Raw genomic sequence first — 19,212 nt, forward strand, 5'->3', positions numbered from 1 at the left:
GTGGCCTGAGCTTTGTGCTCTCAAATATTCTTTCCTCCTTTCGAGTAACTGTGCAACCAGATTTCAGCCAGTAGATTTCAGGTGCATATATGTGCCTGCCTTTCTGTATGGATTTTGAGGATGTTGCAGTCTGTGTTTCTTGCTGCCTTTAGATTCCCCTCCCCATTAGTATCATAGTGTTACTGCCAGAGTTCATAATAGTTGTCTGTGTGGGATTGTATGAAATTTGACTTTTCTTCTCTGTGTTTTTGTGTTGTGCCAACGCAAACCAAAGAAATGAAAGTGTGAGTACCAAAACATTTGCAACTTCAACAATTTTCTGAGAGAACGGTTGCATTTTCTGACACAATTGCAAGGGTGCCAATATTTTTGGCCATTACTGTATTCAATCAATTTTTCACCATTTCCTTTTATTAATATACAGTCAATAAAAGTTTCCCAAGTGGCACTAAAAATACTCTTATTTATCAAAGTCTTTTTTTACTACCATATTGAACATTAGCTTCTCATAGCTATATTCCAAACTTCTTTATACCAATCACTTAATTGAAAATCATGCTATATTTTCCAATTCTTTGGTATCCTTAATCTTGCCACTGTTAATAAGTTTGCAATTAATTCTTTCATTGTCCAAACCCATTGTTCCCTATCAACTATAGATAAAAGCACTATTCTAGGGCATACTTCTATATTTAACTTCAATATTTCATTCATTTTCCTTAACCAACTTTGCTGATGCCTGATTCTAACCAAGCCATTGTAAGTTCAGAAAAAAGGCTGTCATTAGATGCCATCAAAATTCTGCTGAAGAAGTCTAGCAGACATGACTTCAACACTACTATTATAGATGGGACGTCTGCAGTAACATGAAAGGAAAAACAAAAAACCAAACCACAGAAGAGGCTCTTATTTTGGTTTTGGATTCTTTTGTTGATTCCCAACAGAGAGCTTCTTAAGCCCGAATGCCTTGCTTTAGCATAAATCTTTTGTTTACCCTTTCCTTCACCCCTTGTCTATTACAAGGACTGAAGTCAGCAGCCAATCCGAATGTCTGAAAGGGCTGCAAGTGGAATTTTGAAGCTCTAAAAGGCCCTGGGTTGGTTCTTTGAAGTCAGTGGGAGTCGTTTTTAATCTCAGATGCCTCTTTTACTGTGGACTTCAGTGCAAACCTTTTATTTCCCTTCCATCTTCTGGCAAAAGTTTTTGTAGTGTGAACACCTGAAATGAACTCTCCCTCTCTCCCTCCCTCCCTGTGTATGTATGTGTGTGCATGTGTGTAAATCACTTGGAGGGCTGGGAGAAACTGGAAACAGCAAAGAGGAGGGATGAGATTGTGGCAGAAAAAAGCTGGGCTGGTGATAGAAGGAATGATCAGAGCAGACTCGCTGCTGTGCTGAGAAGTTCTAGAGCCAGGGGTTGCAAGCACCATGCAAAAATGATAAAATCTTTTTTAAAAAATTCTTTTCTTCTTTTCTTCCTCCTTTTTTTTACAAAGAATTTTTTTTCCATTCTGCTTTTTTTTAAAAATGCACCATAATTAGCACTCCGTAAGCCAATGTACAGACGTGGTGGTGCTGGGGGTTACACTACAAGAAGCCTCTGTGCTGCAAGGTCAGAAGACCAGCCATCACAAGATCGAATCCACACAGTGAAGTGAGCTCCCATCGCTTGCCCCAGCTCCTGCCAACCTAGCAGTTCGAAAGCATGTAAAAATGCAAGTAGATAAATAGGTACCACATCGGTGGGAAGGTAACGGCATTCCATGTCTAGTCGCACTGTCCACATGACCACGGAAACTGTCTTCGGACAAACACTGGCTCTATGGCTTGGAAACGGGGATGAGCACTGCCCCCTAGAGTTGGACATGACTGGACTAAATGTCAAGGGGGACCTTTATGGGGAAAAGAGCAAAATGAAAGAACCGAGAAGATGCAGTACCTTTTAGGTTTAATGAAAGGACCAGTCTACAAAACACGCAATGATAAAAATATATATTTGAATTTATACAGTAAGAGGGGTTGGACATGTTTGTGAGTAATCTGGCAAGAAAGGATAGATTACTAATAAACATCTTTAAACTTCCTTGTAGTTTGAAGTATAGGTTGTAGAGAAAGTGTGAGATGTCACAGAAATCCTCCCCCTAATAATAAAGAAATAATAATGATCTTAGAAATGCAGAGCTGGAAGGGACCCTATGGATCATGAAATCCAGCCCGGTTAAAGAGGCACAGTGGGGCAATCAAATTCCCAACCTCTTACTCTGCCGCCAGTTACCTAAACTACAGAGCTATCCAACAGTAAAAGAGGCAGCCCCCCAAAAAAAGAACACAAAAAAGTAACAAAAATAAAAGTGTGCAATGTGCTATCATCCAGCCTTTATATCTGCCTACAAAATACTAAAGCATTTCTCGCAGTCTTTTTGCCTTGATTTTCCTAGCCTATTAGAAAGCCTAGTTCAGAAAAAAAAAGTCAAGACTTTGTGCTATTATTGAACACAGACAGTTTTTGTGTGACTGTTTCTTCCAAAAGTAAGTCCCAGGAGCTATGACATGCTTTTACCTAGTGAAAATGAGAGGCGGGGAGGGGTATGATGATTTTTTTTTAAAAAAATCTGGTACCGTCAGGCAATGTCAAAAGCCCCCCCCCCAAAAAAAAAATGATTAGCTAAGCTGTATATTGGCGGGAGGGGGAGGAAATCATCATTTTAAAATCTCTATCATCCGGCTTCATCTTCTGCCTCATTGGCCTTGTGCCAAGATACGCCATGAAAATGATATCTTAGCCTTTCATACAAGAGTCGCTTTAAGCTTGGTGTAAATTAACAAGCCTATTGTTATTGTATCTCAAGCATGTTCTATTAATGTTTTGGTCACCTTCAATTTTCATGGTCACTGTGGCATCCTGCCAACATCCAGCATGACCTCAGAGGACTGTGCCTCTGGTGAGGCGGCAGAAACTGAGGCCACGGAGCCGTGCGAGTGGTAATATATTAAAGGCTGACATAAAACCTGAATATATAATTGGCAAGGACAAAAGGAAGCATGATTTAATATCTTCCTGTGCCAGTTTCCCTCTTTTCCAGTTGTTCAGGGTCAGGTCTTCTCAGCTTACACCCATTATTTCAAATAGAGTATCCTGATATACATCATATAGGCTAGAGGAGTCTTTGCCAGCTCCAAGGATGGTACTCAGGGGATATACAGTTAAATCTACAGTACATTGGGTGAAGCAGAGGCTGCAAAGCATGTAGAGGTAATTTTTTTTCATTTGAATAGTAAATAAAACAATCTGTGACTATTACAGTATTCAGTACATAATATTACAGTAATATAGTATACAGTATTACAAAGCACTACAGTATTCATGTAGTATAAGGATGAGTGTATTTCACAAAAGTGATATCACTTAGCAATACTTGACATGTTCATTTTTACTCAAAAGCAAAGAACATTATTGCACAGCTGACTCTTTGGGTATAATCGGTCCTGCATCCCTCCTTCCTTGTCTAGCACAATCAATTTCTTCCATAAGGTGTCACTGTCATTTTTACAAGATTCAGAATTCATTAGCTTGGATCAAAGCAAGCCAGAAGGTAAAACAACTTCCACTAGTTCTTTTTTATATTCACCCAACCTTGCTATCCGGCTCCGATGCTAGTCCCCTTAAAATAAAATGGTGTTAGTCGGATCATGTTATCAAAGAAAGATACTTGGATCTTTGCAGAGATAATTTTGTCAAAAATGATAGGGCAAGGTCCTAAATATTTGCTTCAAGGCTTAGCTAGATTTCTAGGTAGCTTTCTGATATATGTGGTCCTCTATGCTGCATATAAATTGAAATGTATTTCAATGGACTCTGAGCCCTAAATAACAAAAAGAGAGATACAAGTACGGCAGAAGAAAAAGGACAATTTCTTCTCACTGTTGTCTGCAGTTGGGCTCGTCACTTCTCTGCATTAGAGCACAAGATTACAGGAAAGAGTTATGTTGTAGGAATGATGAGATGTACTGCTCGATCCACCTCCTTCTCAGAAGCCCCTGCATCAGCTTTCTCCATCCATCTATAGTAGCGTTTCCCAACCTTAGGTCCCCATAGTTCCTTAAGACTAAAACTTCCCGAAACCTTCACCAGTAGCTGCTCTGGCCAGGATTTCTGGGAGCTGAAGTCCAAGAACATCTGAGGACCCAAGTTTGGGAACCACTGTTCTAGAGGAAGACAGAGTCATAACTATCACCTTGTTCCTAATTTTGTCCAGAAGTTATATCAGCCCACAACCCCACCTCTCACTCAGTTTCTCCCTTCTGGTAACACGGTTGCCCCTACTAAACTTGCCAGCTCTCAAAATTTCATATTACTACCATGCTGGGACTTGGCTCCAATCTGCTCTGGCTCTATGTCTGGTCCATTGGCTTGTCTCAGGTCTTTATCAGTGTATCCTCTACTCTTTCTGCTCTGCTCTCTTCTTCAGCCTATACTTGGGATTCGTCGTTGTTTAGTCATTCAGTTGTGTCCGACTCTTCGTGACCCCATGGACCAGAGCATGCCAGGCCCTCCTATCTTCCACTGCCTCCTGGAGTTGTATCAAATTCATCTTGGTTGCTTTGCATACACTGTCCAGCCATCTCATTCTCTGTTGTCCCTTTCTCCTCTTGCCATCACACTTTCCTAACATCAAGGTCTTTTCCAAGGAGTCCTCTCTTCTCATGAGATGGCCAAAGTACTGGAGCCTCAGCTTCAGGATCTGTCCTTCCAGTGAGCACTTTAGAATTGATAGGTTTGTTCTCCTTGCAGTCCAGGGGACTCTCAAGAGCCTCCTCCAGCACCACAATTCAAAGGCATCAATTCTTCAGAGGTCAGCTTTCTTTATGGTCCAGCTCTCACTTCCATACATTGCTACTGGAAAAACCATAGCTTTGACTATTCGGACTTTTATTGGCAAGATGCTCTCCCTGCTTTTTAAGATGCTGTCAAGGTTTGTCATTGCTTTCCTCCCAAGAAGCAGGAGTTTTTTAATTTCGTGGCTGCTGTCTCCATCTGCAGTGATCATGGAGCCCAAGAAAGTAAAATCTGTCACTGCCTCCATATCTTCCCCTTCTATTTCCCAGGAGGTGATGGGACCAGTGGCCATGATCTTAGTTTTTTTGATGTTGAGTTTTAGGCCGTTTTTTGCACTCTCCTCTTGCACTCTCATTACAAGGTTCTTTAAATCTTCCTCACTTTCTGCCATCAGAGTGGTATCATCTGCATATTGGAGGTTGTTGATATTTCTTCTGGCAATCTTAATTCCGGTTTGGGATTCCTTCAGTCCAGCCTTCCGCATGATGTATTCTGCATATAAGTTAAATAAGCCGGGCGACAATATACAGCCTTGTCGTACTCCTTTCCCAATTTTGAACCAATCAGTTGTTCCATATCCAGTTCTAACTGTTGCTTCCTGTCCCACATATAGGTTTCTCAGGAGATAGATAAGGTGGTCAGGCACTCCCATTTCTTTAAGGAAGAAGGCTTTTGCATAGTCAATGAAGCAGAAGTAGATTTTTTCTGGAACTCTCTGGCTTTCTCCATAATCCAGCACATGTTAGCAATTTGGTCTCTAGTTCCACTGCCCCTTCGGAATCCAGCTTGTACTTCTGGGAGTTCTCGGTCCACATAGTGCTGAAGCCTACCTTGTAGGATTTTGAGCATAACCTTGCTAGCGTGTGAAATGAGTGCAATTGTACGGTAGTTGGAGCATTCTTTGGCACTGCCTTTCTTTGGGATTGGGATGTAGACTGATTTTTTCCAATCCTCTGGCCACTGTTGAGTTTTCCAAACTTGCTGGCATATTGAATGTAGCAGCTTAACAGCATCATCTTTTAAGATTTTAAATAGTTCAACTGGAATGCCATCACCTCCACTGGCCTTGTTGTTAGCCAAACTTTCTAAGGCCCACTTGACTTTACTCTCCAGGATGTCTGGCTCAAGGTCAGCAACTACATTGTCTGGGTTATCCGGGATATCCAAATCTTTCTGATATAATTCTTCTGGGTATTCTTGCCAACTCTTCTTGATGTCTTCTGCTTCTGTTAGGTCCCTTCCATTTTTGTCCTTTATCATGTCTATCTTTGCACAAAATGTTCCTCTAATATCTCCAATTTTCCTGAACAGGTCTCTGGTTTTTCTTTTTCTGTTATTATCCTCTATTTCTTTGCATTCTTGGTATTAGAGATGGGCAAAACTTGTGCCTCTTCATACAAAGATCTAAAAATGGAGGGTGATCTGGGCAGTGCACAGAGGTTTGTGATTGGGGCAGCCATCTGGGAAGTAGGGGGAGAGAATTCATGGCACCTGTGGTGCCGTATGGAGATCTTCATACAAACAGACACAACTTAAGTCGTGCCCATCTCTACTTAGGAATCCTTTCTCTTGCATTTTTCTGCCTTTGTTTCTTACCTGATTCCTTACTGTGCCAATTCATGGTTTAGCAATGGGGGCACGGATAAGAGAGAGGAATCTTACCACGGATTGCAGGATCCTGCTCAGACAAGGGGTCACCAATGCTTCTTGCTCTGTCTGGCACATACTCTGCATGAACTTTCTCTGGATCTTTCTATTTGATTCTGGGTTTCTGCTTGTATAGATGCTTCTACCTGTCTCTTTGTCTACTCTAGCTGCTCATTTCCTTCCCCCCCCCCCCCCGGTCTCTCTTTTGAGCAGCTGGAACCATTTTAGCACAATTTCTGTGTTGGCCAGTCCCTCCTTGGTTACATGCTGGCTTTTAGACAAGACTCTAGTTACTTATTTAACATAGTAGTCAGATGAGAAGGATGTTGACAATTCTAACAGTGGTTTCAAAACCTGGAGGCCTCTGTACTGAGTTTGATGCCATTCCATAACTGTATAATACAAAATAACTTTCTGTTAGCAAGTTCACATTGCACCAATGTTGTGGAGGCTTCAAAGATGGATCAAACTGCAGTTTAGTTCATTTTTAGAAAAGATGCTCCATGAAGTGGTGAAAGACATTTGCTTGTCAGTGCATCTGATGTTCCTTGCCTTACATATCTTACATAAATGTTTCTGTTGTGTCCTAACTGATCATCAGAAAGGTAAACATGGGCTCATTTTGTAACTCTGATTTCCAATGCATGTTACTCTGAGAAAGATCACATTGTAGAAGAGACAATGGGTTGTCTGGAATGAATGAATGAACGAACGAACAAACAAACAAACAAACGCATACATACATACATACATACATACATACATACATACATACATACATACATACATACATACATACATACATACATACATACATACATACATACATACATACATACATACATACATACATGCTCTTTAAACTACAGCGCTGGAAGGGACCCAAAGGGCTCCTATCAAGGTGGCACAGTGCAGAACTGAACTCCCAACCTCTGGCTCCACGACCAGATGCCTAAGCCTCCGAACTAAATATTTCCCTTTATGTCTAGTTTGACCTTTTAGGAGGCATCCTAACTAAATAGTAATGACCTTTTTTCTCCCCTGATGTTTTATGGAAGGAAGGAAACCCTTCATGTATTTATTTATACAAGAATTTTTTCATACTTTCTCATAGGAGAATCTCAAAAATGGCTGGTACAAGATACAGTGATACAATGGCCAGAATCCTGTTAATTATGCTGGTATAAGTGCAGTGCTCTAAGCTGAAGAGACAAATTGCAGTTAATAAAATAGCTGATCCTTTTATGTCTCCCCATCCACCAACTCACGTGACTGGCACATGGTGACGGATAATAGCAGTGACTTGTTCACTAGCAGCAATTTGCTGTTGAATTTTATGCCATTGCCTTTTAATTCTTGGTATAATTAATCCATAGGATTCTGGCTGTCAAAACCAATATCTCCAATAAAAAAAATGCTAACACAATAAAAAACATTACAATTATCTATCTGAAAAAGAAAGAACATATTGTTTCTCTCTAGAAGGCACAACATGCATTGTATGCTCTATTCCCTCTCTTTTTACCTTATTCCTTTAAATATGGTCTGAAGATGCTTTCATAGGGCTTAGAGGGAATAAGCTTTTACAGTCCCTAATTCTAAAGTCTTTCCCTTCTTGTCAGCCCCCAATTAATTGAAGGCCAAAGTGTAATCCCTGATTGAAGATTTAGTTGACTGATTGCAGCAAATAATTGATTAAATCTTGCAGTCCCACTAGTTTATCATACTGATCTAAACATACTCAAGCAGACGTTAAACTGGAGTACTAGCGATTACAAGAGATTAGCCCTGTTATATTAATGGGACTAATATACATGAAATGATATGTATGTAATATATGGCTTTTTATTCGTTAGCATAACAATATTTTATGAGGAAAACCTGAAAACTTCAGTGATGTAGTGGTATAGAATTTAAATTGTGATTAGCCAATGAAATTCTGCATTTCCATTAACACTGAAACCCCATGTCCTTGAGATTTATATCACCCAAATATATCAATTGATTTATTCCCTAGTAATCCTTTTATCCCCATTTAGGTGCAACATAACTTGACGTAAGTGCTAGAATGTCTCCATTAATTGAATTCTAGTGTATTAGACAAAGAAACAGGACAGAGAAACTTCCAAGCTGGATTATAAATATATTTGAAGTGGAGAAAAAGAAAAGAAAAGAAAATACAGTTACCCAGGATGCTCACTTGGAAAATACAGACACTAATGGAGCCTATTTAAGCATCTCATGTTTAAGCAATGTCTGTGATCATTCATCTTGTTACAAACATACAAATACAAACTTTCTCCAAACACACACACACAGAGGACTTCAATGGTCACAAATGGGGACTAGGCTATAAGTTTTGTTTGCTGCTTTGTCACTACTACGACGAAGTGTGTAGGATATGGAACTGACTCTGACTTTGTTAGGTCATCAAAACCATAAGGAAAATACACAACAGATGATTCTGATTTTAGCTGGTTTTATGTTGGAGGTCTGATTCTATGACTAAAGGCGCTTTGGCAGCCATTCTAGCAATCGGATGGATGGCGTACAGGGAAAACCTGTTCCTTGGCCGTAGTCCTGGGTCATTAGCCACTCTTTCTGACACCATAGATGAGTGGTAAAGAGAGCTGCCTAGGTGGCAGTGATAAACCACTATATGTCTAAGTGTTTTTAATGTAATACTTCATCATGTTTTTAACTGGTCTGGTTTTTGTTTGTTTTTTGATAATTTATCAGCTGCACTTCCCCCTTTGAGCTACTTTAGCTCCCACAAGAGTAAAATTGAGATATGCCTAAGAATCTACGCAACAGGATTCCAGCCATAATATTTTTAATAAAAGGAAATCAGTGGAATGTAAAGATTCTATTCAGTTACACAGGTCTAGGAGGGTGAAACATGCAAGGAAGGAAAACAAGACATCTCAGTCCCCTCCATAGAGGTCACAAATGATGAGAGGTCTGAGGAAGAGAAGTTCATCAATCCATGGATGCTCTCTAAAACCTGGATTTCCCCATTGTCTGGCTTGCATAGAGACCCTTCATGTGGATTGACAGATCTTTCCTATTCAGACTTGACAATTTATGTGAAAAATCAAGGGTAAATGCTCTCCCTCTTACAATAAGATTTCTGCTGGTGTGTTGCACAGCTGGTTGTGAAGGGAACTGCACAAACAGTTCTGCGATGAAATAGTGCAATTCTGCTTTGCTTCGGCATTATGACCAGCAAAGTTCCTCCATGACAAACTGGATTCTGGCCAATAACTCTCCCACTGAAGTTAATAAAACTTACAAATGGGTAGATCATATCCACAAGTTGCTGATACCACACAAGAAACACAATGCGATATTGAAGAGTGGTCTTCTGTCTTTGGAGCCTATTGCTCTAAATGGCATAACAAGAACACTTTGGAAATAAAGTTTGTAAAAGGATTTTTTTAAGCCATTGGCAATTGTAATTATGCAGTTGGAAATATACTTGATACTACAGAAATCGTTTATTGCTCCTAGTTCATCTTGAAAATAGACCATCTGAGCAAAGAAATTGCTTATTCAGTAAAAGAAAGCAGTTACATCTCCAGCTTTTTTTATCAGTAGCTCCTCACCAGGGCTTCTGTACAAAGCAACTGGTGGCCTGGGCTCCCATGCTGCCTTGAAATTACATATGTACCATAGGAGACATAGCAGCTATTAACATATATTTATTATTCATTATAAGTATATTGCCAACATGTGGAGTTCTAGAAAAGAGAAGCCTACCGTTTTGTGTTGACTCATTAAAAGTCCATCGTGTGATGCCCTACGAAACCTGAAAGTGTATTTATAGCCTTAATTTTAAAAAAGTCCTTTGATCAAGTACATTGATGCATTAAAAGGAAGGGTGGGGTGAGGAAAACTGTAAAGGTAAAGTCATCAGACTGGTAACTGGCTGAGCAAAGTTGCTTCCATAGATTGCAGAACTTGATGTGCCTTTGGGAAAGAACTAAGTCTAACCCAGAAAATCACAGGTGAGGTCGTTGATGATAATATGTGCAAGTACTGTCAATGTGTTAATAAATTATAATTCTGTATGCTCTGTGCATTCCAATTGCCTTTTTAGTAAATACTTAACACTGTAAAGCCTGCCAGAAAATCAGATGATATGAAACCAATTTAGCTACTTAATTTGTATTATGTTATGCAATGCTACATCATGCAGCAGGCACAGAAACCAGAAATTGACGTTTTCTGATATAGATCAGTTGGTTCTCATCATTTTGCTAATAGTCTAGTAGGATTAGTGAAGTAGCTGCTGGAGGAAGATCCAGTTTTGTTTGTTTGTTGTTGTTTTTAAACTGAAAAGAGGACACTGTGATTCTTTATCCTCTGAGCTTTGGTTTACAGTGGAACAAATCAAATGCTGGTTCAACTGTCTGATTTCCCTCTTTCAAGATCTGGCTCATTCTACCATTATTATCTGTTTACAAAGGTCAGTTTTGCACTAGGACACAGGAGAGCTGTGAAACCCTCTAAATCACTGGTTCTTAACCTTGGGTTACTCAGGAGTTTTGGACTGCAACTCCCAGAAGCCTTCACCATCAGCTCTGCTGGCTGGGGTTTCTGGGAGTTGCAGTTCAAAAACACCTGAGTAACAAAGGTTAAGAACCACTGCTCTAAATGACCTCGGCTCTGACCTACTCCACAAGGCTGTTGCTGAAGATCAAAGGTGCAGGAAGACAGTCATGTGTGCTGCCTTGAGCTTATTGTAGGATCAGAGGGGCTGTGGTTAAAACAATTAAGCAGCCAAACTTTAAGAAAATACGTTTTCTTCTTGGGAGCAGAGAATATTCCCTTATACCTCATCAGTCTATTCTTCCTTTTATCGATATGAATTACAATGAGAGTGATTCTTGCAATTCATACTCAATCCATTTTGTAAGGACAAGATATTGCCCCTTGCTCAGATGCCATGTATGGAAGAAAACGGACAGTTCAATTCTGCGCTGTATTTAAACACAGCAGGGTAGCATCTGGGGTAAAAAGGAAGCTGTATGGCGCAAACAGTGTTGCACTGCAATGTTTTGCCACTGTTTTGTGTGCACACTTCTCTTTACTGTCTGACTCTGCCTCATGTTAGGGCGAGCCTTGGTAGTTCTATAAGGTAATAGAAAGCTCAGTGTCAGGTTTGTGGTGGGTCAGGGTAAGTAGTTGTGCCAATGGCAGAGAGGAATAAGCTGCAGAGAAAGAAGGGCATTGCATAAGGTGGCCCTATGTCCTGTTTTATGAAGGACCTTCCTCAGCTTGAATGGCTTCCAGAGGATGATCCCATCTTTTTGAGGTGCCTTCCTTTTAAAGCATCATCTGGTTCAAGACTGTCTCAAAGGTGAAGTCCCATTCTTATTGCATGTTAGTATTATATCTGGTTTTAAAATGATTTTATAAGCTGTCTTGGAAGAAAGACAGGATATAAATTAAATAAATAATACTGTCCGCCATCACCATATGCCTCTGGACCCACCTGTGACATAACTTATATATGTTGATGGCAAGCTCAGAGGCATTTTGAGAGGAAAACATAGCACCTGCTGGTTCTTTAGCTTCTTTGAGTCCTCCAATGTTCCTGATGATGGTTGGTCAAAGTTTGAACACATCTTGTTTTTTGTCCAGTCATCCACAAACTGAAAAGAATGTGGGGAAATAGGTATATTTGCTACCTAGATTCAGTGGTTTGTCATCAACGTATGGAGGTGGCATAATAATTATTTCAGTGTCATTCCTTTTTATACACTCTCAACCCATTTTCCATGTTTTTGAGAAGTATGTGATACCTCTTTGGTGACTAAATAAATATGAACTACTAGTAAGATATACCTTGAAATGCATACACCTATGTTAAGGGAATGCACACATTTGCTGATAGTCCCACACTGGTTCCAAAATGGATGCAAAGACTCTACAGGTAGTCACGAATGCTTCTCATTCTTGAATGTTTGTTTTTATCATGTAATTGGAGGTTTGATAGAAAGTTGTCTTGTCATGTTGTATAACAGAAGCAATATATTTTCCTGCATTGTTTAATCTGTTCTAGGGAGCTTATGACAAACCTATTCTTTCAAGGTAACAATCTGTGAGGCTGTGATTTCCAATGGGATTTTATTAATGCTTCCGCACTTGCCGCTTTGTACCATGTAAGCTGTTATATTCAATTTGCAGGGAAAATATTCAGGTATGAAACTAGATAATCTGTATCCCTTTGGAATCAAAAGTCACTTTGACAAAATATTTTAACACAGGAAATTGTTCTTGAGAGATGTTTGCTTTGATAAAATTGACAGAAAACTACATTTCCATTATAATTATAACTGACTAGCATTGCTAAGTTTTGATAATTTAAAGGTATTCTCAAATCTGACAGCTCTTCCATTGTGAATTATGCATCCTTGGCTCTTAAATAGTTCTGCTGGCATGAGACAGCTGAGATGAAGTTGTCTTTCTAAAATAATTGCTCCATGGAGCATCCATTATACCTTCAGAAAAAATGTATTACTTGACTTCTACAAATTATAGACTAGCCTATAATGGGTATTTTTGACAGCTATTAGTTTTTTTCCCCTTGAAGAAAAAATGTGAACAGTAAAATGAGTATTGATATCAGTCTGCCGTGTCTTGCATGTTAATTTCAACCTTTTCTGTACTATCCTTCTAAGCACAAGGTAATTGCTAATTACAATAATATTTATGTAATTGCACTCACCCTAAAAATTGCAGTATTGGGAATGCAATTTGTTCCTTGTTGTAAGAGTTTCCAGCTATCTCCAGTGTATAGTTTGGTTTGTGTGATTTTATATAAAACTTCACAGTGTATATTTATATTACATTATACTTTCATGGCTGAAATCTTGTTGGGTGTGTTCCTCTTGCTCAATGGGCATGATGTCATCAGTAGCAGCAATTTTTGTCTGATTGCATGCAAGCCATGGGCAACCCCAAATAAAAAAAGCTATTGATGATGAAGTCACCTCTGTTTTGCAGACAGAGCTATGCATCAAAATCTTGGCTGTTAAATAGGTTTTGTTACAAGCACAATGCTAGTTTTAAAGCTTGGGTCCAGTAATGTTGGCATACAAGTTCATTATCATACAGCCATAAACCATTTTGCTTTCTTTAAAGTTTAAGCAGTTCAGTTCTTAAGAGAGGGAGAGAGATGAATGCTTGTTCTGAAACAAGTTCTAGTGAGAACACACTTTTTTTTGCACAGCATTTTCACTAAAACCAACACCAGAAGCTCTAACAGCACAGCTCCCACTGCACTAAACTCAAACCTCTCTCACATAATTTTTATTAGGGCTCTCTCATATCACACAACCTTGTATACAAACCAGTATCTCTCCAGTTAGGAAACGTACCAAACAATCAGTCCATGTTCCATTCATGGGCACTCTTCCATGCCTTTCAGTTGTTTAACTGTCACGCCACATCTAACTTTCAGTGTTACTTCAAACTGCAGTCACATGCCAATCCAAACTCATACACAAAATATATTCACAATGTAAAGTTGCTGTCTCATGTGCTGTTCTGACATAGACATGAGCACTTCAGATTCATTTCCATGGGAAAATGAATGCAAACTTCAGTGGTCCTGTCCTGCCCCCTCCCCCGGAACCAGACAGACCACTTACCAGGCTCCAGACGGTGCTTGGCTCTGTTGCCATCAATGTACTGTAGCCACTCAGAAGTTGTCTGGCCCTTTTCTGCCTCCCTGCTCAGCCAACCACTCATCGACTGAGCAGGGAGACTCTCCATCCTGCCATGCCACAGTGGTCAGTTGCACAGGAAGGTGGAAAAGGGCTTGCCAGCCTGCTTCTGTGATTGGCCTGCATCATGATGATGACGGCAGAGCCAAGCGCCGCACAGAGCCCAACAAGTGGCCTGTTGGTTTTGGGGGTGGTGGGATTGGGCAGGATTGGTAAATGAATACGAAGTGCCCATGTCTAGTTCTGACCGAAGTCAGAGGTTGTTTCGAAGTGAGAAGACCTGTTAGGACAGATTTTCTTCACATGAATGGAATCGTATTTGAGCCAAACTACTTGTGCAACAGATGTAGTGCAAACAGTTTGACTATATTCACAACCATCTCACACAAGTGTGAGATGGCTATTCTAGCAGTATCCTAACCAATATGTCTCTTTTGGTGACAAGTCAATGCAAAATATATCAAATGTAACAACCTTCACATATGTAATATAAATCACATCATTATCACAGACAGTAATCCTAAACTAGAATCCAGTGAACAGAAGATTATTCAGATGTTCCTTCTGCAGCAGCTTCATAGTCTACATTGGAGTGTTGGGAAGCCCCCAGAAGCAAATTTTTAGGTGGCCCAGAGAAGGAAATTAAGTTGCACAAGCAGAAGCATGATAATGCAACACTAAATTATGGCCACAGTAAGTTGCCTAACAGTAAGTTGGAAGATTGGTCCATCTAGTTCAGTATAGGTTGATCTTGCTCAGTCTCTTCCTGGGGGGGGGGGGGCGGGAGAACTCTGGTACTTATGGTTGGTATGCGTAAAAGCCCAGGTCACATGCCTGCTTTTCTACCATAATGTACGTATGGCAGAGATTGCAGGAAAAACTATAAACTGACAAATGAATAGTTGCTTTCCAACTGATTTGTGAATTGGCCGTTCAAATTTATGCTACGTTTATTTTATTGTGGTGAACAGACTAGCAATTTAAGTCTGTTAAATGGGGTTCTTGACTCTTGGTCTTCCTGTATTAATTCATCTAGTATGAAAGAAAGTACAGATTGGAGTATAAAAATTTTCAGGAAATAAATTTAGTTTAGTCATGATTTAAAGGCTTGGGTATGTCAGTATACCAGTACCTATACACAATCATATATAAGGTAGGATTGTGCAGGTTCTATATAATAGTAACCATGAACACCACAAAAATAGATGAATTTTACAAAAAAAAAAAAAACCTTGGGTATGGGGGAAGGCTCTCTCCCCATCATCACACCCAGAAACGGCCACTGCTGGTGTGGGTTTATCACAACTAAGTCAGGGTTTTTCTTGTAAAATCAAAAGAAAACATACAGGTGAAGCATTTCTCCTGATGTCCCCCAACCATACATTCTGACCCTAGTCAAAGAACTGCACTTCGTGTTGTTTTACTTTCCTTTTAAAGCTAAGCTTTTTATAAGTAACTACTATTGCTTAGCTGCAGATGCATGCTAGGGAAAAAAAATCACAGATAACATTTTAAATTTCTCTTATACCCCTTCTTAAATTTTCTGATTAGGCAACCAGTATGCTTCAATATACAGAATATATAGTAGCACTATAATTATTACATAATATATCAAAATGACTCTCTAGAGATAGCATCACCAGAGATTATAGGCTGTTCTGGAAAGCTATTAAGGATCTATTAGTTGCCAAAGAGTTCATCCATAATGTCACCTAATGTCCTCTCTAGAGCTTCCCATCTTTATCTCATGTTATATAACAATGATAATTCAGGCTTAGGTGCCTCTTAAAACAGCACTATGCAACATTGTGTACTATTTGCCAAGGTGAATTGATATGATCTTTTAGGATATTTTTTGAAAAACTTCCTGGGGAGTTTTTGAGAATGTGTTTTCCCTTCTCCTTGTTTTCATTGGCTTTTGGAGGAAATACATTTTGCTTCAGTTGAATTATTTTCTGAAGAGCAGAACCTTTTTTTAAAATGGAATTATCCAAATTAGTCTTCCGGCCAATTATCCTGTGGCAAAGATATCAATTTTTATAGTGTTAAGGAATGCTTCGTGAAAGAAAATGCTGATATATCTCCATATCACTGTTCATGGACAAAACAATCACCCCTCCAATACTGTAACTGAAAATGGATATGATTTACTACATGGCTTGATTTTTTAAAAAAATCAGACAAACTCAAAGACAAACATCAAATTCCTGATACAATAACATCTTCAAATTTGGACAGTAAAAAGATGGGTGAAGAAGTTGTGTGAAACATTTCCACTTTCTGAACCATGTGAATCCCAAAGCTCCTATCAAGTCTGTCTCCAGTGCTTTCTGAAATGTTTGGGTGAAATGGATGACCACCCTTATGAACCTCTCAGTAAAGGAAGTTGAGGGCAGCCAGTGGAATCTCTTGGAAAGCTTGAAACATTTACTTTTTCAGATGACAGTTCCCAGAACTGATCAAATACTGGCCATGATGGCAAAGGAATTCCTGCTGCTGTAGCCCGACAAGCTCTGATCTCTCTTGCTAGCCTACCCTTTTACCTTCTATCTCCACCCCTCCCCAAGTTAGCATTTCACCATTGCTTTATTTAAATTACTGCCTTTGAATTTGTTCATAAGAGATGGGATATCGAGGGGAAATGTAGGTTACCTGGAACCCCCTTTGTTTGGTGAGTTGGGAAAGATAAATCCAACCAATGGCCACCAAGAATGGGATTTGAAAACTGTGCTCCTGACTTGTATTTGTAGCCTGCATTTTGGAAATCATTTTCAAGCAACAGGCCAAGCACAAATATCTGCCACGATTTTTAGAACTTCCATATGCTTTTTTTTTCTGCACCAGGTGGGTGTCCATCCTGACAAAGACTTGTATGAGTTGAAAGCTAGTTTTTTGTGGTCTAATAAAAGGTATCACTTGCCCTGATTTCAAAATAAGTGGATAAAATACATACAATTTAGAAGTATCCACTACAAATCTGACTTGACTTTCAGTGACTCAATAACACTGCAGCAAATGTCTATGTGGTATACAGTGATGCACTCGATCGTAGATCATAACCCAGTGGTTTCAAAACTTTCTGGCTCCCTTGACTTAATGGCCACTGGACTTGGCTCCCCCAATAAAATACATTGAGTAAGGGGGGAGGGAGATGCCCAGCTCATGTAGTAATTCTGTGGAAGTCCTTCTGAGGATTCCATGGCACCCCTGGCTGGGTTTGACAGTGGCCCAGCGCACATTTTGGATCATAACCTTTTTAATACATCTGTAATCTCTGCCAGTTTCACTAGTCAGACTTGGAAACATACACAGCATTAAGCTGCTTAAATATCACTGAAATTAACAAGATTTACTAGATGTCTGTGCTGGACTTTTGCCAAAGCCAGGGAAACTTGTAGTAGGGAAAAGTATACTCAGGAAGATCTCAGTTATTGGCACATTACTATTTGAAATAAATATACAAAACTTTAAGGGCGGAGGGAAGACACTTCCCAGGATACCGGGTGGATGTATGTCCAAAAAGAGAATCTTTTTGAGATGTCATGCGGGTGAGGGGAAAAAAAATCTGCATTGTTAAAATGAATCAATTTAATCTTTCTTGTGCTTTGTCAAACTTGTAAAATATTATATTTCTCTTCAGATAAAGTTACATACTGTGTAGCTCAAAGATAATCCCTATGGTCTTGGCATATGTTAGTTAATTGTCTCAGAAGGAAACACCATAAATACCATGCTGTCAACACCCATGGGCATTTGTTCATCTGTCACTCTGGGAGCACCAGACTGGCTGAGGTGCTCTAAGACATTTCTTAAACTACGTAAATCACAGCCATTTCTCCTTACCACTTCCCAAATGGTCAATTAGGTAGGAACATGTATTAATAAAAACATCTCATTCCTTGCCTCTGAGGTATGGACTCATAAAAAACGATGTGACTATCATAAGCTCCATGCGCCATTGTAATGTGAGTCAACCTATGACATAAATAATTGTCTTATAGAATGATCCCAAGCACATCCTGTTTAAGGTATTTCACACTGATTGCAATCAATCTGATATGTGAGTGCTGTGCTGGCACATAGTTGTGATGCTACCAACTGTGATAGTACATACTATCCAGCACAATGTAATTTATGCATTGCTCTACTCCCTATAAGTTGCTTTCATAATTATAAAACCATCATATGCTTATTAAGACATTTTGTATCAAATAAAAACTAAAAGTTAAGGAAGAGTAAATAATATGTGGTGTAAATTATATCCAAGCTCCCTTAAGAGGATTCCTTTATCACCCGGGGCACTCAGGCACCTTCCTGGCTGGCTTCAAACCAAGTGGATCCACTCCACGGCTCCAAACTGCCACAAGAGCGGCATGTAGGTTAGCTCTCACCAGAGAACTGCAGCTGCAACCAACTTGCTATGGCTGTCCTGATGTCCCCCAACCATATATTCTGACCCTAGTCGAAGAAATGCACTTCATCCCCATGAAAAAAAGTGTCCATTTTATGTGAAATGTCCAGGTGTTTGATCCAGCCACCCTTTCCCACAGGATACCACCATTTGATCACTAATTCTGATCACCTTTTGCCAGTAAATGTCTACTTCCTGAGCAACCCTTATACCATCTTTTTGGGCCTTTTTGTTTCGTTTTAACAAACAAGGGGAAAACTCTTGGAATGAGGGTATGTGTAAAAGGACCTGCCAAATGTCCACCAAGGAGCTCCTTCTGAATCTTTGCCCCTACCACTTGTGGCAGCTCCTGGGCTGATTTCAAGTTGTGTGTGTCTGCCCCCATATACATAAGGGATCCATAAGTGCAAATGTACGTCATCTAGTCGTTTAGTCGTGTCCGACTCTTCGTGACCCCATGGACCAGAGCACGCCAGGCCCTCCTATCTTCCATTGCCTCCCGGAGTTGTGTCAAATTCATGTTGGCCACTTCGCAGACATTGTCCAGCCATCTCATCCTCTGTCATCCCCTTCTCCTCTTGTCTT

This window comes from Pogona vitticeps, chromosome 1, assembly GCF_051106095.1.
Source record: "Pogona vitticeps strain Pit_001003342236 chromosome 1, PviZW2.1, whole genome shotgun sequence".
NCBI classification, from domain to species: domain Eukaryota; kingdom Metazoa; phylum Chordata; class Lepidosauria; order Squamata; family Agamidae; genus Pogona; species Pogona vitticeps.